Source organism: Chiloscyllium plagiosum, chromosome 37 (genome assembly GCF_004010195.1).
Source record: "Chiloscyllium plagiosum isolate BGI_BamShark_2017 chromosome 37, ASM401019v2, whole genome shotgun sequence".
Classification (NCBI taxonomy): domain Eukaryota; kingdom Metazoa; phylum Chordata; class Chondrichthyes; order Orectolobiformes; family Hemiscylliidae; genus Chiloscyllium; species Chiloscyllium plagiosum.
The window spans coordinates 15,999,506-16,010,088 of NC_057746.1; the positions used below are offsets into that span (position 1 = coordinate 15,999,506).

General features: G+C 41.2%; 1 protein-coding gene across 4 annotated transcripts in view; it reads right to left on the reverse strand.

Annotated features, from left to right (window-relative positions):
• The window catches only part of LOC122541318 (netrin-G1-like), a 910,622-nt gene that overhangs the window by 518,072 nt on the left and 381,967 nt on the right, over positions 1 to 10,583 (reverse strand). The gene's annotated exons all lie outside the window — the stretch shown is intronic.

A 10,583-nucleotide genomic window follows, 5' to 3' on the forward strand; every position in this document is an offset into this window, starting at 1 on the left:
GATTATGGACCAATTAAGCAGTTGTCATGTGTAATTTTGGAGGCCCGTTTAGTTAGGCCCCACTAACGTGCGATGCACATTAAATGTAAAAATGTGTTGATTATTCACATGAATTTATGAAGGAACTGAAAGATAAAATTCTCAGCAATATTAAACGTGGTATAATAATATCTAGCGAGAAATGCTCAGTTCATTTTTAAATCATATCACTCAACGTAAAATATGTTATCTAGGTTATAGCGTGCAATTTAATAAGGCCGAAGGACTGAATCAACTCGCCTGTTAGCAAATTAATGCCATCAGCACAGGATTTGATCCCAGCCATTACTGAGGAAGTCTTGGTGTAAACCTTTGCATATTATCTGGTCGTGAAATCAACGCTTATCAAGCAATAAGCAGATACCTATCTTCAAGTGGAGGAACAAGCTAACTATTTAAGATCTGGAAGAAACATTGTAGTGGATATATGATGAAAAGAGTTTCACGCAAAGGACTGTGGGTATCTGGAACTTACTGCCTGAAAGGATTGGTAGAGACAGAAACCCTTACAAAATTGAGTTAAAAATCACACAACACCAGGTTATAGTCCAACAGGTTTAATTGGAACCTGTTGGACTATAACCTGGTGTTGTGTGATTTTTAACTTTGTACACCCCAGTCCAACACCGGCATCTCCAAATCATTACAATATTGAAGTTGTGACGATGCTGTGGTATTAAGGTGCGCATTTTACCGTTTTGGTATTTTTCGAGACAGATTTGAGAAGAGATGAAGAACAGTCTAGGAGAAGATAAACAACTTGTGAAGCCTTTTTTTAAAACTTCGAACGGTAGAATAAAGTATGTTTTTCAACAAACCTGGTATTATGACTAACTGAATAGCACCTGGAACTGAAAATGTAAGCGACACCTTGTATTTATGTTTAAAGTAAGAAAAAATAGTTTTCGGACGATCATTTAATGCATTTTCAGGGGGTTTGGCTGGTCCATAACAAAGAATTTAGATATGCACTTACCATGCCAAGGCATACAAATTTCTGAGCTAAGTGCTGGAAATGGGATTGGAATAATAAGGTAGTTGTATTTTATTGGCATGGATCCGATGGGCTAGAACAAAGAAAGAGAACAAAGATAATTTACAGCCCAGGAACAAGCCCTTCGGCCCTTCATGCCCTAGCCGATCCAAATGTACGGTCTAAACCTTTTCCCAATTCCTAAGCATTTGTATCCCTCTGCTCCCCACCTACTCATGCATCTGTCCAGATGCATCTTAAATTAATCTACCGTGCCTGCCTCTACCACCGCTGTTGGCAATGCGTTCCAAATGCCCACCACCCTTTGTGTGAAGTACTTGCCGTGTGTATCCCCCCTTAAACTTTCCACCTCTCACCTTGGAAGTATGACCTCTGGTTATTTAATCCTTCACCCTGGGAAAAAGCTTGTCTCTATCCACCCTGTCTATACCCTTCATGATTTTGTAAACCTCAATCACGTCCCCCCTCAATCTCCTATTTTCTACCGGAAATAAACCTAACCTACTCAACCTCCCTTCATAGCTCGCACCTTCCATTCCAGGTAACGTTCTCTACACCCTCTCCAAAGTGTCCACATTATTTTGGTAATGTGGCAACCCGAACTGTACACAATATTCTAAATGCAGCTGAACCACTGAAGGGCCTTTTTCTGTACTGTGGAATTCTATGCTTTCAGCGTATTGTTCCTTCGTCAGATGAAGTGTGCCAAGTGATTGTGGCCACTTCAACTGACGAATGGCCAGCACTCAGAAAGTTGTGATTTCAAACAAACATGTTGGACTATAACTGGTGTCATGAGGCTTCTGACTTTGTCCATTCCAGTCCAACGCTGACATCTCCACATCATAGATTTCTATCAGTAGTGTAAGTATTGTTTAGCTTTTTCCAATTTCTACAAACGCGCATCATGCATTCTGCTTCTCAGCTGTCCATCCTAACATACGTTTATTAACAATTCCTTATACGCAATTCAGCTCCTGGCTCACTTTGCTTTTATTTTGCAAGATACCATTGTTGAAAGGAAGGCGATATATTTTATTTTAAATTGCTAACACTTCTCTCGACCTTTTGTTCATAATTCTTGCTAATCTCAAGCAGGCCAATGTGTATGTAAGAATTTGGTTTCTCTAAGAAGTTATGGATCCTTACCAGAATCGAGATTATGGTGCTGGAAAGGCATAGCACGTCAGGCAGCATTCGAGGAGCAGTCCTCACTTTCACCTATGGATCTATACCAGCGTTGTATAAATCAGCTCAATCATAAATAAACCTCATTGACGATTAAGCAGTCAGAACGAAAAAAAAACTAAGTATTTTATCCCAAGATTGTATTATCATCAATAGTGGTTTCTCATCCAGGTTTGCAGGAATCTGTGGATAGTATTTGAATATGTTTTGGCACAAATAATGTATTCAAATGATAATCCTCCAGAGAAATGATCATGCTTTCATGCATTTATAGTTAGCAACTAGACTTATGATTTACTGTTGTGCATCGATCTTTAGCTTCTCCTCCTCAAAATCCCCATTTAGGCATTTCAGCAAACAAAGACGTAACACTGTTCAAAGCAGTTCACCTCCCTTTGAGTGATTTCATTCTTATCAAGTGTTTGCCACTATCTTGCAAGATAAGTCAAATGCTCAGCACTTCACTCACCAACACCTTTCCCTCCCAGCTCTGGACCTCCATCTCAAAATGCAAATAAGTAGCACATCCCAGCTCTGCTGGAAAGCAGAACTCTCAACACACCAACTGCACCAGACATAGAAGGAGTAAAGACAGAAGAAACAGTAGGTTCCTTTTCATTGCTGCATGACCCTCCTTAACGTAAAAAAAGGACGTACAGTGAGAACGAAGGAGGCCGGAAACAAATGGTGTACGTGGGATTTGGCTCCAAAAAGCATTATCCCCTGAACTGCCCTCCTGTCAGCTCAGACACTTTTGGTGCATTCTATGACACTTCCATTCACAACTGATTGGATGGATTGTCATATCCCCTTTGCCTTCTAGAATTCAACTCGGAACAACTCTTCAGGTCATGTAATACGCCCTCCAAGTAAGAGATTAACCTTCAGACCTGTCCAAGCCTGTGTTCCATTTCTGTCATTGAAACTGCCTGAGGCATAACTCTTGTCATCCGTTCCTTTGATGTTTCTTCTCATTGGGAACTCCCTTCCTCTGTCCGATATCTAACAAAATCAAATTTGAAATCCAGAATTCCTTCAACGTAAAATGCAATTGCGACAAATAACCTCACTGGCAAAAGTTTGAAGCATTTTCCATTGGCACGAGGGTCGATAACCAAAGCTCACGAATTGGATATCATTGTTTACAAAAAAAAAACAAAAGAAATGAGTATTATTACTTTTATACAGTTGGTTGTTAAGATCTGGAATGCCTTTCCTAAATGATAGTGAAAAAAAATTGAAACGTCATTTCAGAAAGAAATGCAATGCATACTTAAATATATATTATGGAAAGTGGAGCGAGCGGAGGTGGTGGAGTTCACAAAAAGCCAATTCAAACAGACGCCTCTGATGTGGTAGAATATCTCTATGTGGTAACCTTACGGAAATCTGTGAATATTGAACTGTGATTGGATGCACTGGAGTTATTTTCCTTGCAGCAAAGGTCAATGAGTGCGGGATGCGTGGCAATAACGTGGGTCAAAGACCATGGGCCATGGATTGAAGATAACCATCTAAACCCTTAGAAAATTGACACAAAATATGTTTTCACCAGAAGGTATATGGGAATCCGTAACTCACTGCCTATAAAGATGGTTGAAGCGCTCCTGCGTATTAAAATTAACAAGAACTTAGATGTATACTTGCCAAGATGTGCAAGGCTCTGTGTTAAGTGTTTTTGGCTGGTGCAGACGCAATGGGCTTATAGATCGACATCAATGTCTCTGTGAAGAGTTCAAATTTCACATTGCTCTTGTTAAACATTCTGCACCCCCATGAGCAGTTTGTATCGAATTTGAAGCATTCCCCTACTTTAAATTCTGTCAATATATATATTTCCCATGTGCAGGTTAATAAAAGTTTTGGTTCCCGAATGGTCCCTTTGCATTCTGAGCATTTTCGTCATTTGACTCCCGCACCCCACAACCCTACCCACATCCCCACCCACCACTCCAACGCCCCACCGTCTCTGTAGGACGATTGGAAGCTCCGACTGTCTACAGCAGCTCTGTGAATCCGCGAAGAATGACTCAAATTCATTTTGTACATAGAATAATACCATCGAGTCTTGGTTTACTTTTAAAACCGGTTAAGAATTGTTTCCATGTTTCCCACCTTGAGATTCCCAGCCGCGAGTAAACAGAGCTGACACTCACTTTCCAACGGGAATGTGCTTAACTGAGCTTGGCGGAGAGGATGGGATGCCTCTGCTCTCTCAAGGCCACTACCCTAATTCCACTGTGCAGATTCACATTCATTAACGTGCCTGGGGTATAAGTTCTGGTTGAGCGGCAAACTTTGTCATTTGCCTTTCTCAAAGATTGTCGGATTGAAACTCACACTGAAGTAATTTCATTAAAACTAACTGCCGTTCAGACAGAAATAGATGCTTAGCTATCTTGAAACACTTACAAATAAGACATTATTTTTTTCCTCCAAGAAATTACCATAAATTCAGGTGATTAGATGTTACAGACACTGCATAGAATCATAAAGACACAAATGTACAGGACGGAAACAAACTTTTCGGTCCAACTCGCCCATGCAGACAAAATACCTTAAATTAATTTAGTCCCATCTGCCAGCACTTGGCCCATATCCCTTCAAACCCTTCCTATTCCGATACCCATCTAGATGTCCTTTAAATGTTGTAATTATACCAGCCTCCCCCACTTACACTGGTAGCTCATTTTATACACGCACAAACCTCTGTGTTGTAAAACTGCCCCTGCGGTCCATTTTAAACATTTTCCTTCTCACCCTAAACATTTGCCCTCTAGTTCTAGGGACCCGATTCCTGAGAAAAGATCTTGTCTATTTTCCCTATCCATGCTCCTCATGATTTTATAAACATTATAAGTTCACCCCCAAGCCTCGGATGTTTCGGGATGAACAGTCCCACCCTATTCAGCCTCTCCCGATAGGTCAAACCTTCCAACCATGGCACCATCCTTGTAAATCTTTTCTGAACCTTTTCACGTTTCACAACATCGTTTCGATGGAAGGGAGACCATAACTGAACACAATTATCCGAAAATAGCCTAACCAATGTCTTGTACAACCGCAAGTTAACCTCTCAACTCTTATCCGCAATGTTCTAATCAATAAAGGAAAGAGCACCGAACGAATTATTCATGATGCATATTTTGCAGGAAAGAGGGAAATCCTGTTTTCTTTCTTTATTGTCACCTGTTTATTAAATATCTTAGAACGTTCGATTGTTATCTTAGCAATACTTTTGATTTATGGTCAGATGCAAATAGAAAATTAATCAATGTCACAAATCAAAAGCAAATGTGGAACAACTGAGATGGAACAACCACTGTGCATGAAGCTAACCAGACTCATAGATTGTCTGCAATGCAGTCTTTGGGCGGATCACCTTGTACCAAACCTCCAAAAGACTTTGCACCCACACCCAAACTATCACTGTAACTTAGTTAAACTGCCTAATCTGCACATCTCTGGGCACGTTAGCACAGCCAATCATTTAATCTGCATAATTTTGAACTATGGGAGGAACATCACGCAGACAGAGGGAGAATTTGCAAACTCCATACAAACAGTCACCCAAGGCTGGGACAGAACCAGAGTACCTGATGCTGTGAGGCAGTAGCGCTAATCACGATGCAATCACACCCTTCTGTGACTCATCAATATCAGACATATATCAGGAGAAGAATCACTTCCTCAATATGTGTAAATCATCTTCACTCTGAATAATTGTTTGTCATTGTCTGAAATTTAATCTTACTGGTTACCAAAATTGCTGTGTTGAAGTACTTCCAGTATCAAATCATTTTCAATACAAAGAATATTTTTAAAAATTGATCAAATGGGTCAATGCGCTAAAAATAACAGATAGAGTACAAGTTGGATAAATGCGAGGCTATGCATTTTGGTACAACAAACTGGGGCAACACTCATGCAATTAATGCTCGGTCGTTAGGTGGTATTGCAGAACAGAGGTACCTGTGGGATCAGGTACATAATTCATTGAAGTTTGCATCACTAGGGGTAGTTAAATGCATTTAGATGCTTGCCTTCAGTGTTCAGTCCTTTGATTAAGTTACAACACAGGGTAAATTCTCCTACTAAATTTAAAATCAGCAACACATCATAATTTATCCGTGTAGTAATCTGTAAAACTTCGAGTGGCCAAGAACTATGTAAAGTAAAATTAACAACTTTATTTCTTAAGGTATAACAGAGAATAATTAACTAACCACTTTTTTAACTAACAGAGAATAATTAACTAACCATTTCTTTCTGTAATTTATCTTTTACCTTCCCTTCTGTAATACTAGTCCAATAAAACTCCCAATTAAGATTTACAAAACAACACTTCTTTTTTCAACACCAGACAGCTTTTTAAAGATTAGATTCGATTACTTACAGTGTGGAAACACGCCCTTCGGCCCAACAAGTCCACACCGGCCCGCCGAAGCGCAACCCACCCATTTCCCTACATTTACCCCTTTACTGAACACAACGGGCAGTTTAGCTTGGCCAATTCACAGCTCTAGGTTCTTGCCTTCGAATGTTCTGGTGTCTTCTTTTCTCCTTGTTAGGAATTTCTGTGTCACAGGCTACTGGTCAAAAAGGCTCTTTTCAGAGAGATATTTTTTGAAGCAGTCTGTTACATGCCAAGACTTGGCAGTTCTCCTCTCAACTGTTCAGTTTTCCCTGGTCTTATATCCCCAAGCACTGGATTGTGTCATAAGCTTTTAGGATTGTCATCATACTCAATTCAAACTTGATTGGAAATTGGTATTTTCTCGGGGTATAATTTAAACTGATTAGCCGAATTCAAATTTGCTTTTGTCTCCAGGCAATGACCTAATTGAGTTGTTCGACTGAGTGTTATATTGTTGCCTTATTGAGAACACTTGGTGCTATGTCCGCTAATTCTGCTGATTTTTGCTCTCTTAAAGGTACGCCCAAAAGTTCATAATATGTAAAGGAGTTGAGAAATCATGTTGAGTTTGAGTATGAATGGGTATAGTCTCTTCTGGAGAATTGTGTCCAGTTCTGGTCGCCCTGATGCATATTTTTAAGCTAGACAGTGTTCAGAAGAGATTTACAAGGATGTTGTCCGGCATGGAAGGCTTGAGTTATAATGTAAAGCTGTATAGCCTGGAATGTTTTTCACTGGAGTGTAGGTGGTTTCGGGTGACCTTGTAGAGATTTACAAAATCATGAGAAGTGTAGATTGGGTTAATAGTAGGTTTCTATTCCCTAAGATGGGGAATTTCAAAACTAGGAGGCATATTTTTAAAGTGAGAGGAGAGAGATATAAAAAAGACATTAGGGGCACTTTTCTTTCCACAGAGGTTGGTTAGCATGTGGGATGACTGTCCTGAGAATTTGATAGATGCAAGCACAGTTACAACATTTAAAAGTATAAGTACATGAATACAAAAGGTCTGGAGTGATATGGGCCAGGAGCAGGCAGGTGAGATTATTAAAGTTTGGAATTGTGTTTGGCATCGACTAATTGCACTGAAGGGTCTGTGTCCATGTTGTATGCATTTCTGACTCTATGAAGCAATTCCTCAGAAATTAAACCTCAATAATGGATTTAGTCAGAATGATGCTAAACTTCGCACTTTCCATTTCTAGTCGGAAAAAAATGATACTGGGATACGTGTTTGCTTAACTTTTGCTGGTATTTCGGGTTGAACGATTCCATTACTCTCACTTCCACCCTCATCGTACTAAGGTAAAGCTGAAGTTAAGGTCAGACGGCCTCAAAAGTCTAAACTGGGGAAAATAACCCAACAGCAACTTTAGATCAAAGATGTGCTTTTCTCACGTTCTTCAGAATCAACTCCAAAATAAAGCTGATCCACTAAGTTTTCACGTTTTACCCTGTATCTTGCAAATCGCAAGCTCCCTCTGACCAAGCTACACCATTAGGATAATGTCGTGCGGGTTTCTGTTAGTGATGGGAGCAGAAGTTGGGTTGCATATTTTTTCTTTATATGTAAATATCTGTCAGATTCAAATCTTACATTCAAGATTCAGGATCATTGAAGGGAAAGCATTGTTTTGACTCAGGATCAAAACAGTAATGATCCCACTTCCAACCGCAAACTTAACATCCAAATAATCCTTGAAGAGAAGGTGTATTAAGGATGATGCTTTCAGCATGTGAATACAGTGCAAAGTGCTGAGGCACCCGCTCAGCAAATCGCATCGGAGTAATACCGCACTGCCATCTTGCCATGTTTGACCTGAATGCAACGCCAGACTCATGGTAAGGCAGTTTTCAGTTACGTATCCTCTGGGATTGCCTTGTGTGCCTCTCAGAAAAATGGCACTGAGGATGGTGGATAGGTCAGAAATGTTTTATAAAAAGAATCACTGTGAACGAAAGATACATTAGAACAATAGTGCTTTTACATTTTTCAGGACGCAGGATCAAACCCAATTTAGATTAAAAGACAGAAATTTCCAAACTCCGTTTGTCTTCAAGTTGCTGGGAGGGAATAATGACATGAAATGTATCAACCCTTAATGATACGAGCAAAAATAAATAAGTAACTATTAAATAGAGGTGAAGTGTTTGAGTGTTAAACAAGTTGAAAGTTAATCTTAAATATCTTCGAATACCAACTTTTTTAAAATACTTGTATATATGAGAAGACATGAGCTATATATTTTTAGGCAAAGATACATCAGATAATAAACCAACTTGTCGAGACACAATCGATGATCCAATGATCCTCTCTGACAAAAGCTGTCTTTGCTCATATTATGAAGCTACTGGGATTTCTGAATGATTTTCCATTGTTTTACTTCAATCTCCTGATCATTGTTCACGTTATAATGTTCTAAGGAGTTGCGCCAACGAATGATATATTGCCCAGCTGGAAAGAGGTTGCAGCTCCTCCAGTATATGTCAGTCAAAATTTCTAATCCGTTTTTTTTGTGATTTCGGGTAACTGGGTGAGACTGCAATCGTTCAGTACTGACTTGCATTTCCCAACAAAGAATCATGTACCGCACAGGAAACTGGCCTGAGATCCACCTATTATAGAGTCATGGAGGTGTACAGCATGGAAACAGGCCCTTCGGTCCAACCCATCCATGCGGACCAGATATCCCAACCGATCTAGCCCCACCTGCCAGCACCCGGCCCATATCCCTCCAAACCCTTCCTATTCATATACCCATGCAAATGCCTCTTAAATGCTGCAATTGTAGCAGCCTCCACCACTTCCTCTGGCAGCTCATTTCATACACATACCACCTTCTGCGTGAAAAAGTTGCCCCTTGGGTCTGCTTTTTCACAGCAAAGAGCGGCGCGAGCTGGGCGGAAGTGAAGTTGAAGCGCAGAGCTAGTCGGGAAGGTAAGTGATTGATATTTGAGTGGGTGTGTTCTAGACCCCAGGCCCTACATAGTAGGCCTCCCTTCCATGGTCCTCCTCGAACCTAACTTTAAAGTCCACAGGTAAGCTACTCAGTGTTCTTGTTTTGGAGACTAGGTGTAGAGTAATGGCAGCGCAGGCAGTGGAATGTTCCTCCTGCAGGATGTTTGAGGTAGGGGTGACTACCGATACTCCTGCCGACTTCATCTGCAGGAAATGCAGTCAGATCCTGCTCCTCACAGAGCGAGTTAGGGAACTGGAACTGGAATTGGATGAACTGAGGATTATTCAAGAGGCTGAGGATGATAGATAGAAGCTACAGGGACATGGTTACGCCAGAGAACAGAGGTAGCTGGGTAACAGTTAGAGGTGGGGAGGGGAGGAAGCAGGCACTGCAGGGATCCCCTGTGGTCGTTCCGCTCAACAATAAGTATACCACTTTGGATACTGTTGGCGGGGGGAAGGCCTAGCAGGGGTATGCTGCAGTGACCGGGTCTCTGACACGAGGTCCGGCTCTGAGGCTCAGAAGGGAAAGGGGGAAAGGAGGAGAGCGCTCGTTATAGGAGACTCTTTAGTTAGAGGGACGGACAGGCGGTTCTGTGGACATGGGCGAGACTCTCGGATGGTTTGTTGCCTCCCGGGTGCCAGGGTCCGAGAAAACTAATTTGGCAGGGGGATGGGATCCGGACTTGTAGTCCAGCAAATAGGCTAGCTGTTTGTCAGGATGTCCAAGAATGGAGGGACGCTGTGTAGAAGGTAGCACTGACAGGGAGTACTTGCGGACACAGAGATGGGCTCAAGTGTGTATACTTCAATGCAAGGAGTATCAGAATTAAGGTGGGTGAACTTAAGGCGTGAATCGGTACCTGGGACTACGATGTTGTGGCCATCACGGAAACGTGGATAGAAGAGGGACAGGAATGGTTGTTGGAGGTTCCTGGTTACAGATGTTTCAGTAAGATTAGGGAGGGTGGTAAAAAAGGAGGGGG